Here is a 10,603-nt window from a genome sequence, read left to right on the forward strand (position 1 = left end):
ACCTGCCTTACCCCACCCTCCAGCCCCGGGAGCCTTAATACATTATAAGTTGTGTGTCCTTGTTTCTCAATTTGACCCTTTTACACTGTTTTGTATGTCTCTATGCATTGTGATTTACTGTTATTTTTGTTGATTATAGATTAGTAATTCTTTATTGTAACTGATAAGTGTAAACTGATGATTATTTGCTGGTATTTAATTTTACTGTTCACTATTGGATTATAATGGATGTCAGGGGTTCAGGGAGAGAGGCGCAGATGAGGGAGGAGACAGAGAGCGAGGGGGAAGGATTCCAGGGTGACGAGGAAGAGGACGACAATGACCCAAGATTGTCCATGAGTCCGTCCAGTGAATCGGAGGACTCCCAAAAGGGAGCCCCTCTGGTCAAGCCAAGGGGAGCTAGAGGGGGAAGCAGTCAGGAGCAGGGAAACGAAGGGGGAACCCCCAGTGGGAGTTGGAGATCGGGACCGGCTGCTCCGCCGGAACGGAGTGAAGGGGGTGGAGTGACCAGTGTGTCAGAAGGAGCAGAACAGGAAGCAGAGAGGGGAAGGAGATCAGGGCAAGACGTCCTGCTGGAAGGGGAGGAAAGTAGTATCGAGAGCAGTGTAACTGTCGAAGGCAAGGTCAGGAGCAACGTACGCGCGCCAAGTTCAAAATGGGAGGCGCGCGGAAGTGAAGAGAGTCCTGGGGAGGAGCCTGGTCCCAAAGCCCGAAGGAGGGGGGAGGAGGCGCCAGAGGATTCAGCCTCTGGGGAGTCCCGAAGGGAGAGAACACAGGGGGGCAAAAAGACCCTGCGGAAAAGGAAAGAGAGGAAGAGGTGGACCAGTACAAGCCTCTTAAACTGGTGTAGAGGCGGGACTGACTCAGAGGGGACTTCAGCGGTCTAAGCGTAACAGACGTAGAGTCACGGAGCTCGGATGCGAAGCTAAGAATGTTCTTCAATAAAAGCTTTTGTACATAAGCCGGACTGGACTTTGGTCTCTTGTGAGCTGGGACCACGGGTGACTCTGACAATGGATATTTGAATATTGCTTTATTCAATATAAGTCGTTTATTGCAAAGTTATTGTGACATTTATATTGGATCAGATTGTTACTATTAATGTTTGATGTTTTACTGTTATTTTTATGTCTGTTGGAAGCTGCCCAGAGTGGCTGGAGCAACCCAGCCAAATGGACAGGGTATAAATAAAATATATATCATTGTTATCATCATCATCATCATCATCATCATCATTATTTATTCTGTAAACTGCCCTAAGAATTTTGATGAAGGGTAATATAATGATGATGTTGATGTGCTGCCTGCACAAGTGTGTACATCCCTTTGAGAATTTTTCTTTATTTTTATTTTTACTTTAAAGTGGCATACTATCAAATCAATCGTTCATGTATTTGGCTTCCCAGGTACAGCAATTGTAGCAGTGACATTGAGCAAACCAGGCTCATTGCCCATGGTGTCCCCAGTTGCTCCTAAGAGATTATTGTAGGGTTGCATGGGTGTGAGGTTGGGCATGGCTGAACGAGGTGGCAGTGCCAAATCACTGGTCTCACGAAGCCTTAAGGCATCTTCTGTGGAGGACAGCCTGTGTCGCTCTGCTGTTCTGTGGTCCTCTGAGCGACAAACACCTGTGGCTTTCTGTTTTCTCCAGCATCTTTTTCATTCCCCACTAATAACTTGTGAAGAAAGAGAAACCAAATTGACTGCTGTGGCTTCCAAGAAACGCAACTGGTGAGAAACTGATTAATGCGCTTGACAGTTAATCAAATGCCCGAACAATATTTCCCTAAGCCCAGAAGGGGCTGTGTAATTGCAACAGCGGAGATTTCATAGCTTCCCTCTTGCCTCAGGCGCTGGGTAGGCACAGTTGCTGCCTTTCGAAATGAAGTGCAGCACAACAACTAATTCATTCGCCGGGTTAGGAAACCGACCAAATGATAAATGCAACCCACATGAATATCCAAAGGACAAGCCCACTTAACAATGTTGTGTCGTTTTGTATTCACGCAGGTTAAACACACAATGGCAGGAATGTTACAGGAACTTGATTCGGACTCCTTTGCCACGGGTTTGGAAAGAATTCCGCTGCGATGGTGATCAATTTTTCATTACACTTTCTGGCAGCGTAATAATATGGTGATTCGTTTTCCTGACAGGAACCTGGAAGATCATTATGCAGCATGAATAATTCAGAGAAGCAAAGTTCTTGTTGACAAGAATAGTAATAGTTTTTGCATTTTCCCCCCTCGCCCAAGGGGATCTTGTTGACACCCCTAGCTAGAGTTAAGACATGCCAAAAGACTTCAGCCACAGGCCGTGGGTAGGGTGGAAAAAAAACACATGGAATGGAGTTTGGAAAGTAGATTTGAAAATTTTGTTAGGGCAAGCAAAGTAACGTTTGTCAGCTGAAATTTCTTTTTAAAGTTTGAATAAGCATTATTTATTTCATTAACATATTGTTCATATGGGTCTTTATAAAACAACAACACACAATTGTGCCATGTGGATACATTCTCCATCAAGCTTATTGGTAAACGAAATATGACCTAATTTTCATGATGGAAATGTTGCCTTTGCTTATAATGTGCATTTTACAGCAGCCTGCACAGCGAAGTGGTTGTTTCTTCATTCCATTGTGCAGCAAACAGGCTACATTTTCAGCCCACAGGGAGGTGCATGGAAAAAGTTAACACTCTGCAGACTGAAAATTGATCTGGCCTCAGCGTGGAGCCATCAGATGACCATTTTGCTGTACAACCCATATTAATCCACCTCTATTTATAAGCTATATATTTTAATCATTTATATGTAGCTATATGGGAATATATTGGATTTTCTTTTACATAAATGGATAATTTGTTACTAATTTTGCAAAACTGCTTGCTTCTGCCATTTAACACACACACACACACACACACACACACACACACCTTTCCCTGAACTTATGCAGCAAAACTATGTGTTTCAAAGTTGCAGTGTTTTTGTCTATTGATTGCTGACCTGCCCCTCCACGATCAAGGATATTCCATTCAGTGGCGTAGCATGGGTTGTCAGCACCCGGGGCAAGGCAAGTAATTTGTGCCCCCTAACCCATGGATTTGCGCCCCCTAACCCTACCCCTACCCCTAACCCCCAGATGTTGCGCCCGGTGCGGCCGGGCCCCCCCTGCATCCCCCACGCTACGCCACTGATTCCATTAAAGGAATCCGGGGGTTTGGATTTCGTCCAAAGCCCACAGAGAGGTGAGGGCCATGCCCACCCACCAGGAGCCTCGAGGTAGAGCATGAGTCGATTGCTATCAACCGAGCTCCCTCTTTGTCTGGTTATCCTTACCAGACTCCCTACAAGGTGGGCAGGAGTCAGTTATAGTTTTGGATTTCAATGCCTAAGCCAATACCGCTCACATTCTATATTCAGTTAAGTTGTGGCCAAAATTTGCCCATTAACATTTAAACTTAATTCATGTTTCATTGTGTCTTTATTAACCGGGGAGTGGACTGTGGCCTTGATGGGCAACCTGGGGTATGAGGCAATCAGAATGAGGAAACCACTTTTGCATCTGAAGCCTTGACAATGTGTGCTGGCCAGGGATGAAGGTGTAGGTAGTACGGTCTTACCTCGGGTTACAGGTGCTTCAGGTTGTGTCTTTTCGGGTTGCGGACTGCCGAAACCCGGAAGTACCAGAACGGGTTACTTCCGGGTTTCGGCAGTCACGCATGAGCAGAAGCACTAAATCGTGCTTTGCGCATGCGCAGATGTGCCGAATCGCAACCTGTGCAGGTGCACAGGCTTGGGTTGTGAATGCTGCGGGTTGCAAACGTGCATCCTGCATGGATCACGTTCGCAACCTGAGCATCCACTGTATCCTATTCCACCCCTCGCTATGCCTGCTCCAGGTGGCTCCTGAGAGGTCTGCCTCCAGCCTGCCTCCACCAAAATGCTTCTCACATTAAACCACTGACGGGTGGAACACACACAGAGGTTTACCACTTGCCTGGATATAGATTGGGGTCTCTACCACAGGGAAGTCCCCCACCCACTGAGCCTCTTGGGCTTGCCGAACAGAAGATCGGGAGTTCAAATCCCTGCGACAGGGTGAACTCCCGTTGCTCTGTCCCAGCTCCAGTGCAAGTTTACTACTGTTACTGCTAGTACTGCTATTAAAATTTGAATACTGCCCTTCATCCAAAGATCACAGGGCAGTTCACAACATTGCAACATGGAAACACAAAATATATGAGACCTAATTTCAGGGTCGTGGGTTTGAGCCCCACACTAGGCAAAAGATTCTTGCATTGTAAAGTGTTGGGCTACATGATCTTGGGCTACATGATCTTGGGCTACATGATCTTGCTCCCTCCCAAACTCAATTCCCCGATTCTCTGATTCCATGAAACCAATATCCCCCCTCCCATGGGTTCCATCTATTCATATCTACCTTGCACACATCACATTTGTGCACATGCAAACACCATTCTGCCTCAGCCACATTTGAAACCTCCCTTGTACTCACACAAACATATACCAGCCGACATCCAAAAACATGACATCCATTCACGTTAGTGCCCTGGCTTCAGTCCACAAATATCCACTGGCTTCTGTTGACCGTCTTCCAAAGGTGAACTTCCAACAGCCGGCATCCAGAAACATCAGTTTGCTTTAGCCTTGTAGCCTCCACCAACTTCCGAATTCAAAAGCCACTGGTTTCCATCCACCAACATCTGCCAGCTTCTCTCAGGTCCATCATGAGACGTCCACCATCTTCCAACCACAAATACCAGCAGCCTTCAAGCAACCAAACTTGCCTTATTATCGCTCCCTAGCATCCCAGTGCCAGAAGATTGCCTCCTTCCACTCACCACTTTGCCTCCTCCAAGTGGCAGAAACCAGGGCAGTGCTGAATGTCACATCCATTGCCAGGTGTGTCCTGCTAGAAATAAAAAAGGGCTTTCCCCTTGGCCTGCCTTTATATTCCCTCAGTTGCCAAGTGCTTTTGTGACATCACAAGAAACCCACAGCCAATGGCAACAGCTGGGGAGGCATCATCTTCATTGCTTTGAGCCTCACAGTGGTGGGTGGACCTATCAGTGATTGTGTGCTTGTTTAATCAGGAAGTGGGTGGCGCTGTGGTCTAAACCACCAAACTTCTTGGGCTTCCCAATCAGAAGATTGTCAGTTTGAATCCCCACAAGGGGGTGAGCTCCTGTTGCTCTGTCCCAGCTCCTGCCAATCTAGCAGTTCAAAAGCATGCCAGTGCAAGTGGATAAATAGGTACCACTGTTGCGGGAAGGTAAATGGCATTTCTGTGTGCTCTGGCTTCTGTTACGGTGTCCCATTGTGCCAGAAGCAGTTTAGTCCTGCTGGCCACATGAACTGGAAAGTTGTCTGTGGACAAACACTGGCTTCCTTGGCCTGAAAGCGGATATGAGCGCCACAGCCCTTTGACTGGACTTAACCTTTTACCTATTAACTTATCACCTCTAATTACTACTTCAATGGAAAAGTGAAAGGACTGCAGTCTTAGTCTTCCCCACAACTTAGAAGTCTGGGACCTTCTCCTGTATTATATGAAAACCCCCAAAATAATAAAGCTAAAACAGGTATTCCATTACTGGTCAGCTAACTCAAACAGGACTCTGGGATTTCTGCCATCTGGAATTCCTAGGTTGTCCCTGTGTCCTACTTTGCATATGATCTGAAGGAATCTTCTGTTCAAAGGCCTGTGCGAATCAAGCTCAATTCAAAGATAAAGAATGATAAGAAAGGAATGGACCTTGAAGTTGTCCAAAAGTTGGCACCCGGACAGCAGACCAAGGAGGCATACAGAACACATAATTGCAGCTTTCCCTGCTAAGGTGATATATCTTGTTTCTATTTAAACTATAGTAATTATTTCCACATAGGGACGCAGGTGTCGCTGTGGGTAAAACCACAGAGCCTAGGACTTGCCGATCGTATGGTCGGCGGTTCGAATCCCCACGGCGGGGTGAGCTCCCGTCGTTCGGTCCCAGCTCCTGCCCACCTAGCAGTTCGAAAGCACGTCAAAGTGCAAGTAGATAAATAGGGACCACTTTATAGCGGGAAGGTAAACGGCGTTTCCGTGTGCTACGCTGGTGCTGGCTCACCAGCTGCAGCTTCGTCACGCTGGCCACGTGACCCGGAAGTGTCTTCGGACGGCGCCGGCTCACGGCCTCTAGAACGAGATGAGCACGCAACCCCAGAGTCGGACACGACTGGCCTGTACGGGCAGGGGTACCTTTACCCTTACCTAATTATTTCCAACTGTATATATGCATTAATTAATACATGCAGATTATATGCAAATCCATGTCTCTTTTTGGGTATTGCATAACTGGCCACTCTAAAGATTTTGCAGGCAATAGGAAGAGGAATACCTCCCAGTTGTTGCTACTTCTTCTGCCACCACTGCTAGGTTAGATTTCCATACCCTCCAACATTTCTCTGATGAAAATAGGGACATCCTAAATTATTATTATTATTATTATTATTATTATTATTATTATTAATACCCCACCCATCTGACTGGGTTGCCCCAGCCACTCTGGAGAGCTTCCAACATATATAAAAACATATAGAACATTAAACATGAAAAAACTTCCCTATACAGGGCTGCCTTCAGATGTCTTCTAATGGTTACATTGTTACTTATCTCCTTGGCTCGGGGGTCGCATAACTCCACAACTCCACACCACCCAACATTTTCCAATGATAAGAGGGTCGTTCTAAGGAAAAGCGGAACATTCTGGGACCAAATCAGAAACTGTGACAGCTTCTGTAAATCTGGAACTGTCCTTGGAAGATAGGGACACTTGGAGGGTCTGGATTCTGGAGAATGAGAGGGAGCAGTAGGATAATATTTAGGCTTGTTGGGGGAAGAATAAGCTTCAGAGAATCATGGAGGAGTATGGAAATTCTTGGGGAGGTTTTGATCCTGCTTCAGTCCTGCTGATGTTATCAGGTACATAACAGGTTTCTAAATTATGGGATCAGGAGGTGGAGAAAGCTTTTCTGAGGGGAAGCAAATGAACTGTTCGTTCATTTGCTGAGCCCAATTCCAAATGCAACTGAAAAAGTTCACCATAACAAACATGCACTACAAAATCTACTGTACATGCACGACTCATGTATTTTCCTTTGCTATCATTGTCATTGGTAAAACTTTGTGGCTCAGCAGTCAAGGGTTCCTTCAGATTGAAAAGATGGATGAAGCCCAAAAGGGTTGCTAATGGAGCACAGATACCCAGATGTCTGCAGAATTTGAAGATGCAAGGGGTGAGAATTATTTCACATTGTGTTGATGAGATGTGGATTGCCAGCAATTAAAAATCAATTATCCCCAAGCAGCTGCATTCATATTTCAGCAGAAACGGGGAAGCAGAGTTTGGGGCTTTCCAGGGAAGCAGTTCCTCCTCCCCCATGTTATTCTTAGTGCTATATTAGCTCCATCCTTGATCCACTGCTACTCAAGAAAATGGGAAGGGCTGCTCCTTGTTCTTTTTCACAGCAAGCTGCAGTCATTCTTCTCCCAAGTAGAGTTACTGGCAATAAAGGAATTCAACTCCAGCCTCTTGCATGTCCTCTCTTACAAGTAGATACACTGGCAGAGAATAGCGCTAGTCAAGGCTTTCCCCCTCTGCTGGAACTTGCTGTAATGGCATTGCAGTACCTCTCAGCTGGGTCCCACTTATGAGGGAGAGACCCAACAATGAGGAGACCCTCCCAGGAACCTGAAGAGGACATCCTCTATGGCAGGGGTCAGCAAACTTTTTCAGCAGGGGGCCAGTTCATTTTTAATTTTTTCCCAAAATATAGTCCGGCCCCCTACAAGGTCTGAGGGACAGTGGACCGGCCCCCTGCTGAAAAAGTTTGCTGACTCCTGTGGTAGACTATTATATTTTTTTCTGCAGGGGAAAGCAGTTTTCTTCTGTTTAGCAAGCAGAACGTTGAAGCACATAGAATATTCATTCAAGGACCTTGGAAGAAAAACAGAATGAACATCTGAATTGATGTCCTCCTGCACCTCACTGCCAACTCTCCACAATAGATACGATGACTAATGCTTCCAGCAATATTCCTGTTGCCACAATGAACACATGTTTTTATAAACAGAGACTATTATTAGAAAAACAGGAAGTAAAAAAGAAAGAATGAGAATGCTGTAACGGTAGCATTATCTCTCTTTGCTAAACTGTACAGATAAGAAGGGCAGGATTCACCAGTACAGGGCATAATATGGTTGCTGAGAACAGCAAACGCTTTAGGTACAACAACTGATATAGGGGATTTTACCAGCAACACCTTGACAAACACAGGGGTGCCCTGGTTGTAAGAATGGGGAGATCAAATCAGATTGCATTTAAACATGAATTTACCCATTTTACACTTGATAAGATAACATGTGGACTGAAACACCACCACCCTTTGAAATTCGTACTTCTCTAAATTTTGCAATTCAATTCTCCAGCCCAGCCATACGCACAAAAATGCATATACTAAAGTAAAGTGTGCGTGAAAATGCACATGTTAGTGAAAATAACAGGGAAAAATGCATTAGATAAGGGAAAATACAACACTGAGATAAAATATACTTTGCAAAAAAGTGTAAGGCAAAATTGCATGCAAAAATGTGTACATATTAGAAATGCTGATGAATTTTCAGGATGACAATTTATTATTATTTTATTATTATTTTTAAAAGGAGAATTAAGACGCTGATGTGGAAATGTGGAGAATTGAAGACTGGTGGCATGAGCAACCAAAATTGACAGGTTTGTCCAACCCTACCTGGTCAGAAGATGTCTGAAAATGAAAAAAATGGGGATGTTTCGGCAGCAGCGGCTGGTGTGCCAATACAATGGGAAGATGCTGCTGTTGCCAAGTGCAGCCAGTGGATAGGGAAGTCTCCACACCCTTACTGGTGGGGACAAGGGTGGCAGAAGGCCACTATAGTCAACACCATGAAAGGTGCAGGGCTGCTGATGTATCTTATGTGTTCCTGATCTGGCCAGTCAGTAGCTGCAAACCTACACAGCTTTGACTTTACAATTCCTGTTGCTGACAAGTCTGCTACCAAAAAGGGTGGGAATGGGGGGCGGGCTTTCTTCCCCTTGCTCACTTCTGAGCATCAGTGGCCTCTTCCCAGTCCTTCCCATCCATCTGCTACCTTGCTGGACACTGGTGGTTCTAGGAATTAAACCTCAGTGTGTCATTGTGGCTAATACCCAACCAGAGTGGTGCATGCTCTAGTTATCTCCTGCTTGGACTACTGCAACGTGCTCTACGTAGGGCTACCTTTGAAGGTGACCCAGAAACTATAACTAATCCAGAATGCAGGAGCTAGACTGGTGACTGGGAGAGACCGCCAAGAACATATAACACCAGTCCTGAAAGACCTTCATTGGCTCCTAGTACATTTCCAAGCACAATTCAAAGTGTTGGTGCTGACCTTTAAAGCCCCAAATGGCCTCAGCCCAGTAGACCTGAAGGAGCATCTTCACCCCCATTGTTCAGCCCAGACACTGAGGTCCAGTGCCGAGAGTCTTCTGGCGGTTCCCTCACTGCAAGAAGTGAGGTTACAGGGAACCAGGCAGAAGGCCTATTTGGTAGTGGCGCCTGCCCTGTGGAACGCCCTCCCACTAGATGTCAAAGAAATATACAACTATCTGACTTTTAGAGGACATCTGAAGGCAGCCCTGTTTAGGGAAGTTTTTAATGTCTGATGTTTTAATGTATTTTTAATCTTTTGTTAGAAGCCGCCCAGAGTGGCTGGGGAAACCCAGCCAGATGGGCAGGGTATAAATTATTATTATTATTATTATTATTATTATTATTATTATTATTAAGCAGGGAACCAATATTTCCTTCCTTCTTGCTTCTGTCATGTATTCATGATGTGATCTGCCTTGCACCCCTTGTTCCTCAGTTTCTTACCAGGTTTTTGTTTGGGGAATCATAGAATATGTGAAGCCCTTGTTTATTTGGACAGCAAACAAGGAGCAGTTAATATTGCAGTTCTTACCGAGTGGCTAGACCAGAAAAGATGAATGAAGTGGTCCAACAGCACAGGAGCTCTCCAGTGTCACATGATAGGAAGCATGTGATGATCTGAGCCGTACCAGGCTAAGGGGCAGGCATGGGTAGCATGGGAGGATATGAGAGCACTACTGAGCTACTGACAAATGCTGGTTCTAACTAAGGAAGCAGGAAGATAAGAGCTGGAAATGGAAGAATGTGGGCAGCTTCCTTGTTCTGGATGCAGGTCCTGCAATCTAGGAGGCAAGCAGAAATGGAAGGGACACCAAGTTCCTCGCCAGTGGAACTGGTCCTACCTATAGGCTTAGAGTGGTGTGGTTATCTCAGGCAGATGTTTTTGGATATTATAAGGAAGTAGCTTTTGTCTTCAAGGAGAGAGAGACCGTCCCTCTCTTTCCAGTCAGCTAATGTCACACCCAATCCACACTTTTATGTAAGTCAGCCTTCAGCTTTAATAATAACTTGAACAAAACTTGAACACCACACTACTTAGCTGCAGGAGAAGGATTCATGAATAGTTGGATCTGACTGAGATAAAAGAGATGTGGCG

The 10,603-nt window shown here is 45.5% G+C and overlaps 1 long non-coding RNA gene across 1 annotated transcript; it reads left to right on the forward strand.

Moving 5' to 3' along the window:
- Positions 1-5,606: 5,606 nt before the first annotated feature.
- On the forward strand, positions 5,607-9,083 carry LOC309352262. The gene is made up of 3 exons (XR_014161208.1): positions 5,607-5,855; positions 7,196-7,293; positions 8,720-9,083. It is a non-coding gene; the product is annotated as an uncharacterized lncRNA (long non-coding RNA).
- Positions 9,084-10,603: the final 1,520 nt, after the last annotated feature.

The sequence above is a fragment of the Podarcis erhardii genome (genome assembly GCF_964252035.2).
Source record: "Podarcis erhardii genome assembly, chromosome: 11".
Taxonomy (NCBI): Eukaryota; Metazoa; Chordata; class Lepidosauria; order Squamata; family Lacertidae; genus Podarcis; species Podarcis erhardii.